We start from the raw sequence: 9,057 nt of genomic DNA on the forward strand, positions 1-9,057 counted from the left end.
GGCAGTATTATAGTAGTTATATTCTTGTACATAGGGGGCAGTATTATAGTAGTTATATTCTTGTACATAGGGGGCAGTATTATAGTAGTTATATTCTTGTACATAGGGGGCAGTATTATAGTAGTTATATTCTTGTACATAGGGGGCAGTATTATAGTAGTTATATTCTTGTACATAGGGGGCAGTATTATAGTAGTTATATTCCTGTACATAGGGGGCAGTATTATAGTAGTTATATTCCTGTACATAGGGGGCAGTATTATAGTAGTTATATTCTTGTACATAGGGGGCTGTATTATAGTAGTTATATTCTTGTACATAGGGGGCAGTATTATAGTAGTTATATTCTTGTACATAGGGGGCAGTAATATAGTAGTTATATTCTTGTACATAGGGGGAAGTATTATAGTAGTTATATTCTTGTACATAGGGGGCAGTATTATAGTAGTTATATTCTTGTACATAGGGGGCAGTATTATAGTAGTTATATTCTTGTACATAGGGGGCAGTATTATAGTAGTTATATTCTTGTACATAGGGGGCAGTATTATAGTAGTTATATTCTTGTACATAGGATGCAGAATTATAGTAGTTATATTCTTGTACATAGGGGGCAGTATTATAGTAGTTATATTCTTGTACATAGGGGGCAGTATTATAGTAGTTATATTCCTGTACATAGGGGGCAGTATTATAGTAGTTATATTCCTGTACATAGGGGGCAGTATTATAGTAGTTATATTCTTGTACATAGGGGGCTGTATTATAGTAGTTATATTCTTGTACATAGGGGGCAGTATTATAGTAGTTATATTCTTGTACATAGGGGGCTGTATTATAGTAGTTATATTCTTGTACATAGGGGGCAGTATTATAGTAGTTATATTCCTGTACATAGGGGGCAGTATTATAGTAGTTATATTCTTGTACATAGGGGGCTGTATTATAGTAGTTATATTCTTGTACATAGGGGGCAGTATTATAGCAGTTATGTTCCTGTACATAGGGGGCAGTATTATAGTAGTTATATTCTTGTACATAGGGGGCTGTATTATAGTAGTTATATTCTTGTACATAGGGGGGAGTATTATAGTAGAAATATTCCTGTACATAGGGGGCAGTATTATAGTAGTTATATTCTTGTACATAGGGGGCAGTATTATAGTAGTTATATTCTTGTACACAGGGGGCAGTATTATAGTAGTTATATTCTTGTACATAGCAGCAGTATTATAGTAGTTATATTCTTGTACATAGGGGGCAGTATTATAGCAGTTATGTTCCTGTACATAGGGGGCAGTATTATAGCAGTTATATTCTTGTACATAGGGGGCAGTATTATAGTAGTTATATTCCTGTACATAGGGGGCAGTATTATAGTAGTTATATCCTTGTACACACGAGGCAGTATTATAGTAGTTATATTCTTGTACATAGGGGGGAGTATTATAGTAGTTATATTCCTGTACATAGGGGGCAGTATTATAGTAGTTATATACTTGTACATAGGGGGCAGTATTATAGTAGTTATATTCCTGTACATAGGGGGCAGTATTATAGTAGTTATATTCTTGTACATAGGGGGCAGTATTATAGTAGTTATATTCCTGTACATAGGGGGCAGTATTATAGCAGTTATATTCCTGTACATAGGGGGCAGTATTATAGTAGTTATATTCCTGTACATAGGTGGTAGTATTATAGCAGTTATATTCCTGTACATAGGGGGCAGTATTATAGTAGTTATATACTTGTACATAGGGGGCAGTATTATAGTAGTTATATTCCTGTACATAGGGGGCAGTATTATAGTAGTTATATTCTTGTACATAGGGGGCAGTATTATAGTAGTTATATTCCTGTACATAGGGGGCAGTATTATAGCAGTTATATTCCTGTACATAGGGGGCAGTATTATAGTAGTTATATTCCTGTACATAGGGGGCAGTATTATAGCAGTTATATTCCTGTACATAGGGGGCAGTATTATAGTAGTTATATTCTTGTACATAGGGGGTAGTATTATAGTAGTTATATTCTTGTACATAGGGGGCAGTATTATAGTAGTTATATTCTTGTACATAGGGGGCAGTATTATAGTAGTTATAGTCTTGTACATAGGGAGCAGTATTATAGTAGTTATATTCTTGTACATAGCAGCAGTATTATAGTAGTTATATTCTTGTACATAGGGGGCAGTATTATAGTAGTTATATTCTTGTACATGGGGGGCAGTATTATAGCAGTTATGTTCCTGTACATAGGGGGCAGTATTATAGCAGTTATATTCTTGTACATAGGGGGCAGTATTATAGTAGTTATATTCCTGTACATAGGGGGCAGTATTATAGTAGTTATATCCTTGTACACATGAGGCAGTATTATAGTAGTTATATTCTTGTACATAGGGGGGAGTATTATAGTAGTTATATTCCTGTACATAGGGGGCAGTATTATAGTAGTTATATTCTTGTACATAGGGGGCAGTATTATAGTAGTTATATTCTTGTACATAGGGGGCAGTATTATAATAGTTATATTCCTGTACATAGGGGGCAGTATTATAGTAGTTATATTCTTGTACATAGGGGCAGTATTATAGTAGTTGTATTCTTGTACATAGGGGCAGTATTATAGTAGTTATATTCCTGTACATAGGGGGCAGTATTATAGTAGTTCTATTCTTGTACATAGGGGCTGTAATATAGTAGTTATATTCTTGTACATATAGGGCAGTATAATAGTAGTTATATTCTTGTACATAGGGGGCAGTATTGTAGTAGTTTTATTCCTGTACATAGGGGGCAGTATTATAGTAGTTATATTCCTGTATATAGGGGGCAGTATTATAGTAGTTATATTCCTGTATATAGGGGGCAGTATTATAGTAGTTATATTCCTGTATATAGGGGGCAGTATTATAGTAGTTATATTCCTGTATATAGGGGGCAGTATTATAGTATTTACCACCTCTTTAGTGCTTAATTCTGCAACACTGAGCACAGGAGAAGTTGCTGCTTTGTTGCACTTTGTATTATCCTGTTGCGGTTCTGTAGATGTTCTGGTTCGTGATCCATCCTCTTTTCGCTGTATATAGGGATATAGACTTTGTTGGAATAATAATGCCGCCCCCCGCTGTCCCGTCTAATAATCCTCCTATAGTAGTATTGTAGAGACGTGACAGAGTGGTTTTCCCTGTGATTAGAGCCCGGGAGCTGACAGTTAGATCTGCGGGGAGAAGCTTTAATGATCCATCGTAACGTTTTACATCCTGACAAATCGTCGTCCCCCTGGGAATACAGTGATGTATCAGAACCTGTAGATAATGGGGGGCTCGTAGGGGTGAGGTTGCTAAGAGACTCAGCGCAGACAATCGGTGATTGTATCTCCTTACTCGGATCGGAGCGGTGACAGACAGCGGTGATTAGTGACGTGACAGGACGAGGGGTGATAAACCACTGGCGACAAGTTACCGGCGCTAAATAAATTAGAACTGGGGGGAGGGGGGGACTTCTGTTTATATAGAAAAACTGAACCCAAAGCCCCAGAATTTGTTCCTACCTCAGGTACCACTCATAGGGGTCCAGGGAGCTGAGATATGATGATGGGGACATAACTCTATACAGAGACTGTAGGGAATGGCAATCCTGCTAAAGGAGCAGCATCAACCTTGTACAGGGGGCAGAGTTATCATTAGGGGGGGTCTAATACATTAGATTGCTTGGTGCTCCCAAAATTTAAATCCAAACCCTAAGTATGTATAGTTATGGATTTACCAAGTTTCTGTTCATTATGTGACTTTCCGCAGTCTGCCTGTGAATTTGCAGTCCCCTCTGTGCTGCTGGGAGGAGTCCTAGCTGCTGCGACTCACATCTCCCCCTCCCCTCTCCATAGGCTTTCTATGTAATCTGACACCTCAGGGAGCTTCTGTGCTGCTGTGACTCACTGCTCCCCTCTCCATGGACTTCTATGTAATCTGACACTTCAGGGAGCTCCTGTGCTGCTGTGACTCACTGCTCCCCTCTCCATGGACTTCTATGTAATCTGACACTTCAGGGAGCTCCTGTGCTGCTGTGACTCACTGCTCCCCCTCCGCTTTCCATAGACTTTCTATGTAATCTGACACTTCAGGGAGCTCCTGTGCTGCTGTGACTCACTGTTCCCCCTCCCTTCTCAATAGATTTCTATGTAATCTGACACCTCAGGGAGCTCCTGTGCTGCTGTGACTCACTGCTCCCCCTCCCCTCTCCATAGACTTTCTATGTAATCTGACCTCCTCCAGGAGCTCCAGTCCTGCTGCTAGCAAGATGGGATTCAGCAGAGATTCCAGAGATAATGAATTAGAAACCTTATTACACCTATTCATATACTACAAATGTATACAATTTTTGATAGGTAGTGCGCCCGATGTCCACCACGTGTTGCTGTTGCGCAGAGGTCCGCCGGAGTTCACCATCCTACCCTGGGTGCAGGTAAGCGTGTGTCAAGCGACACATTTTTTTTTTAAAGTACCAAATCCATCCGGTGTTCCGAAGGCCACAACCCCCCCCCATTTCCATCGCATGCATGCCGGCGCCGATGTAGCACAAACCGATCGCGTGTGCCAAAAAAACCGGGGCAATTCAGGGAAAAACTGTGCTAATCGGTAACATTCGGGAAACCCGACGAAAAATAGCGATTCGGGCCCTTAGTAAATGACCCCCAATGTGTAAGGCTTTATAAAACTGGGGGCATTCAATATGACCGGATTATCGACCTGCAAAGGCACAAACTTAACCAAACATAAAAGAGTCATCACTTTCTATTGTAGAGATTTTATCATCGATTCTCCATTTGTCGGACCGGCTGTTGATTAAGGTTCTGACTATGAGAGAGCGAGCGCGCCAATGTCTGGATCCATAATTAATGAGTCCACTTTGTGGTCTGCGCTCTGCCCGCTCGCTGCTGCTGCCGCTTATCTCTGTGCACGTCCTCCAGAGGCACAAGGTCACGAGGCAGAAGACAACTCTTCTAGTGCGCTAATGTCTAAAGTGAACTCGCTAAACTGTGATCCAATTGGAGGGAACCTGTCAGCAGACTGCAGCCAGTGTTAGAGAGATGTGTAATCAGACCTCACACTGCTGTGCTCTGTGCTCTCTGCAGCCAGTGTTATGTATTGTCCCTGGAGAGATGTGTAATCAGACCTCACACTGCTGTGCTCTGTGCTCTCTGCAGCCAGTGTTATGTATTGTCCCTGGAGAGATGTGTAATCAGACATCACACTGCTGTGCTCTGAGCTCTCTGCAGCCAGTGTTATGTATTGTCCCTGGAGAGATGTGTAATCAGACCTCACACTGCTGTGCTCTGTGCTCTCTGCAGCCAGTGTTATGTATTGTCCCTGGAGAGATGTGTAATCAGACCTCACACTGCTGTGCTCTGTGCTCTCTGCAGCCAGTGTTATGTATTGTCCCTGGAGAGATGTGTAATCAGACCTTTGTGTATGTGGTTAGTAGCAGCAGGACCACAATATATGGATCTATATCCCAGGATTGCAGCTTCTCCAAGTGCACTGGGATGTATCCCCACACTGCTGTGCTCTGTGCTCTCTGTAGCCAGTGTTAGGTTTTATCCCTGAAGAAATGTGTAATCAGACCTCTGAGTATGTTATTAGTAGCAGCAGGACTGTGATACATAGATTCATATTCCAGGATTGTAGTTTCTCCTAGAGCACTAGGAGTGTGTCCTCACACTGCTGTGCTCTGTGTTCTCTGCAGTACTGTCCCTGGAGAGATGTGTAATCAGACTTTTTTGTATGTTGTTAGTAGCAACAGGACTGTGATATATGGATTTATATTCCAGGATTGTGTTTTGGCTGTACTGGATGTGTGTCCTCACACTGCTGTGTTTGCTGTATTGAGCTGCTTGACAGCCCCTCCCATCTGTACTGTAGAAACCTGCTACAGCTTATACTGAGGTCAGTGGAGAGAGGCTATAGAATAGTTTTATGCACAGAACACAGCAGTGAGAGGACACTTGGAGAAGCTACAATCCTGGAATATGAATCCATACATCTCAGTGCTGCAGCTACCAGCAACATACACAAAGGTCTGATTACACATCTCTCCAGGGACAATACATAACACTGGCTGCAGAGAGCACAGAGCACAGAAGTGTGAGGTCTGATTACACATCTCTCCAGGGACAATACATAACACTGGCTGCAGAGAGCACAGAGCATAGCAGTGTGAGGTCTGATTACACATCACTCCAGGGACAATACATAACACTGGCTGCAGAGAGCACAGAGCACAGCAGTGTAAGGACTGATTACACATCTCTCCCAAGGACAATACATAACACTGGCTGCAGAGAGCACAGAGCACAGCAGTGTGAGGTCTGATTACACATCTCTCCAGGGACAGTACATAACACCGGCTGCAGAGAGCACAGAGCACAGCAGTGTGAAGTCTGATTACACATCTCTCCAGGGACAATACATAACACTGGCTGCAGGGAGCACAGAGCACAGCAGTGTGAGGTCTGATTACACATCTCTCCAGGGACAATACATAACACTGACTGCAGAGATCACAGAGCACAGCAGTGTGAGGTCTGATTACACATCTCTCCAGGGACAGTACATAACACTGGCTGCAGAGACCACAGAGCACAGCAGTGTGAGGTCTGATTACACATCTCTCCAGGGACAATACATAACACTGTCTGCAGAGAGCACAGAGCACAGCAGTGTGAGGTCTGATTACACATCTCTCCAGGGACAATACATAACACTGGCTGCAGAGAGCACAGAGCACAGCAGTGTGAGGTCTGATTACACATCTCTCCAGGGACAGTACATAACACTGACTGCAGAGAGCACAGAGCACAGCAGTGTGAGGTCTGATTACACATCTCTCCAGGGACAATATATAACACTGTCCACATCCTAGAAGTTCAGTGCGACAAAGTTGCCTGTTTACACTCGTCTTGTTACATTGTTGCAGTCGGAGGCTCCTGGAGACATTTTTTCCCTATATTATAATGGAAATTCCTTCCGTCCTCCTGTAACTTTGTATATTTTATGTTCCGACTCTTTTTCGATGGCGTCAAAGTCCAAAATCCAATCCCGCTCTCCAGCGGCAGATCCGTAGACTCCAGACACAACTCTATCTGCGGAGCTTTCATCATCAGCATCCAACGCGGCCCGGATACCGGACCCCCGCCAAACGCAACAATGGACGTTTAACTTTAATTGGCGGACGACTCGCGCAGTGAAGAATAGCTCAAAGCCGGAGACGGGGAGGAGACGGTCACCAACCACGTAATACGATTCCTCCTGCGGAGACGGGCGGGGGAGGGGCGCCGGCAGGTGATAGTGAAGACGTTTAATTACAATATACATGAAGGCCGAATATCCCAGAATACTTTTGATGTGCCGGGTTGCTGTGGAAACGCAAATAGTCGAGCTGAACTTTTCAAATGAAATTCTACAAAAATAATGTTTCTCTTTTTTCCTGTTGTTTTTTTCCCAGTGTAAGGAGACGGAGCCCCCCCCCCCCCCCCGCTTGTAAGGACGACCATTGTTTGCAAGTAGTGGGTGATAATACAGGCGGTTAGGGTGGTAGCCTGGGGCCCAAGCCTTTTCGGGGGCCAAGGAATGTCCTCCAAAGGTACTGAAACCACAGATAGACAGCAGCAGAAGGGACACATCCTCCGTTCCCAAAGAAGCCTACCACCCTAACCGCCTGTATTATCACCCACTACTGTCGGCTGATTCTAGGACCAGATGTAGGGAGTGATTCCAGACTTAAAGGGGCAATAATATTCCTACAGCCCAAGGCCCATGGTGGTCTTAATCTGCCCCGGGTGGTCGGTCGATCATCCAGCGAATGATACCTGCTCCCAACCAGTGTCAGGGGGTTCCTCCGGCTCATCAGGTACAATAATCCTTCACTCTTCATCATTCCCTAGGAGCCTCCATATAAGGTTGTCTTCTCTGCCTCCACATAAGGCGCGTTCTCTGCGGAGGATTCTGGTCTTCCGGCAATTCACTAACGTAGTGCCCTCGATGTCCACCAGGTGTTGCTGCTGCGCTGAAGTCCACTGGAGTTCACCATCCTATCCTGGGTGCATGTAAGCGACACTTTTTTAAAAAAAATACCACATTTTTTCTGAATCCGTCGGGTTTTCCGACAGCCACGCCCCCCGTTTTCCGTCGCAAGCATGCCGGCGCTGATGCGCCACAATCCGATTGCGTATGCTAAAAACCCGGGGCAAATTGGCACAAACCGGTAATTTTCGGGAAACCCGGCGAAAAAGAGCGATTCGGGCCCTTAGTAAATGACCCCCTATATCAGTGGTGGCGAACCTATGGCACTGGAACTCCAAGCCCTTTCTGTGGGCACTCGGGCCACCACCCCAACAGGACCTTCTGCTGGCCCCACAATTCTCAGAGTACGGAGGAACACTGGAAAGAAGCTAAAATGATGCAAATTACCCATCTTGTCCTCAGGAGGCCAATATGATTGAACGTTGTTGAGGAACAGGGAGCAATAAGTTACTGCATTAATTTTTGGTTGGCACCTCGCGATAAAAAAGGGGGTTTTGGGTTGCAGTTTGGGCACTCGGCCTCTTAAAGGTTCCCCCTTCATGCCCTATATGTTTAAGGAATGGCTCCCACCACTATTGAGGACCTCTCACCCTGGAGGACACAGCAGTGCAGTTCTTCCTCCCTCCTGTGGTGGCACTGCAGGGAGACTAGAACACTAAGGACAAGATCCTCCCTGATCATGGACGATCATCCCCACAAAGGATCATAGACCTGATCTCCAGCGATCAGTGATCTGCTGCATCCTTCGTGCTTCAGAATAATTCTCTCATTGGGGGTCATTTACTAAGGGCCCGATTCGCGTTTTCCCGACGTGTTACCCGAATATTGCCGATTTTCCCTGAATTTCCCAGGGATTTTGGCGCACGCGATCGGATGGTGCCGCATTGGCGCCGGCATGCACGCGGCGGAAATCGGGGCGTGGCCGAACGAAAATCCGACGGATTCGGAAAAACCGCCGCATTTAGAAA

The sequence above is a fragment of the Engystomops pustulosus genome, chromosome 2 (assembly GCF_040894005.1).
Source record: "Engystomops pustulosus chromosome 2, aEngPut4.maternal, whole genome shotgun sequence".
NCBI classification, from domain to species: Eukaryota; Metazoa; Chordata; class Amphibia; order Anura; family Leptodactylidae; genus Engystomops; species Engystomops pustulosus.